Source organism: Mesoplodon densirostris, chromosome 2 (assembly GCF_025265405.1).
Source record: "Mesoplodon densirostris isolate mMesDen1 chromosome 2, mMesDen1 primary haplotype, whole genome shotgun sequence".
Taxonomy (NCBI): domain Eukaryota; kingdom Metazoa; phylum Chordata; class Mammalia; order Artiodactyla; family Ziphiidae; genus Mesoplodon; species Mesoplodon densirostris.
In genome coordinates this window covers 139,508,184-139,510,028 of record NC_082662.1, presented here as the reverse complement: position 1 = coordinate 139,510,028, position 1,845 = coordinate 139,508,184, and the positions used below count along the sequence as shown (strand labels likewise).

The following is a 1,845-nucleotide window of genomic DNA, read 5'->3' as shown; positions in this document are numbered from 1 at the left end:
TAACACATCAACAGAATGAAGGATAAAAATCACATGACCATATTAATAGATACAGAAAAAAAGCATTTGGCAAAATTCAACATCCTTTCATAATTAAAAAAAAAAACCTCTCAACAAGTTAAGTATAGAAGGAATATATAATCTCAACATTATAAAACCCAAATATGAAAAGTCCACAACTAACATCATACTCAATGGTGAAAAGTTAAAAGTTTTTTCTCTAAAATCAAGAACAAGACAAAGAAGCACATTCTTGCTACTTCTATTCAACAAAGTCTGGAAGTCCTAGCCACAGCAGTTAGGCAAGAAAAAGAAATAAAAAATCATCTAAATCAAAAAGAAAAAAGTAAAATTGTTTGCAGGTGATGTGATCTTATGTATAGAAAACCTTAAATGTGCCACCAAAAACATGTCAGAACTAATAAATGAATTCAGTAAAGTTGCAGGGTACAAAATCAACATACAAAATTCAGTTGCATTTCTATACACTAGAAATGAAGTATCTGAAAGAGAAATTAAGAAAACCATCTCATTTACGATAGCATCAAAAATAAAATACCTAGGAATAAATTAATCAGTGAGGTGAAAGAGCTGTACACTGAAACTATATGACATTGATGAAAGGAATTGAAGAAAATACAAACAAATGGAAAGATAACCTGCGTTCTTAGATTGGAAGAATTAATATAGTGAAAATGTTAATACCATTCAAAGCAATCTGCAGATTCAGTGCAATCCCTAACAGGATTCCAATGGTAATATACACAGAAATAGAAAAATCTATCCTAAATTTTGTATGGGATCACAAAAGACCCAAATAGGCAAAGCAATCTTGAGAAAGAAAAACAAAGCAGAAGGACATCACCATTCCTGATTTCAAACTGTTATAAACCTATATTAATCAAAATGGTATGGTCCTGGCATAAAAACAGACACATAGGCCAGTGGAACAGAATAGGTATCTCAGAAATAAAACCAGACATGTGTGGTCAACTAATTTTTGACAAGAGTGTGAAGAGCCCACCATGAGGAAAGAATAGTCTGTTCAATCAATGGTGTTAGGAGGTGTTGAGTTGACATGAAGCTGCTCACCCACAACCTGCTGAGCTTTCATGTGCAGGGAATGGGGGCCTGAGGCTTCGCCCCGTGCCTCCAGACCACTGAAGTCTGCATTAACCCTGTGGAGTCCAACCCCGACTTCGTGGCGGGTATGATACCTGAAGTGGAGTGGGCGGTGCTTCTGGAGGCTTCAGACACCTTGCATCTGTTCAAGGTGCCCAAAAAGCCAATTCAAGGACATGAACATAAGGAGAATTTTCTGAGAAATATGCACCATGTGCTGCTAGAGGTGGGTGTGTTGGAGGGTGCCCTGCAATGTCCAGAGTCTGGATTTCTATTCCCCATCAGCCGTGGGATCCCCAAAATGCTGCTGAGTGATGAGGTAACCTAGACTTAAAACAGTGCCAAGCACCAGTTTCTCATTCTGTGACCTTGTGTATCTTTGTTTACATATATCCTGTTTGTTAGTTCTGTTCTCTGTATCCCCAACCCTTGGCCCAGTGACACATGAAACACAAAGTGTACTTGAGCTCAATATTATATATATACTTTTCTCATTAAAGGTTCAAAACCAAAAAAATTTTTAAATAAAAATAAACGGTGTTAGGAAAACTCTATACTCACATGCAAAAGAGTGAAACTATACCCCCCTATCTTACACCACTCATAAAAATTAACTCAAAATGGATTAAAGACTTAAAGGTAAGAACTGAAACCATAAAACTCCTAGAAGAAAATGTATAGATATGGACATAAAATTCCCCCATAAAAAAGGAAATCCTATCA

General features: G+C 36.3%; 1 pseudogene; it reads left to right on the top strand.

Moving 5' to 3' along the window:
• Positions 1 to 1,078: 1,078 nt before the first annotated feature.
• Positions 1,079 to 1,450, top strand: LOC132476340 (multifunctional methyltransferase subunit TRM112-like protein; annotated as a pseudogene).
• The last annotated feature ends 395 nt before the right edge of the window (positions 1,451 to 1,845 follow it).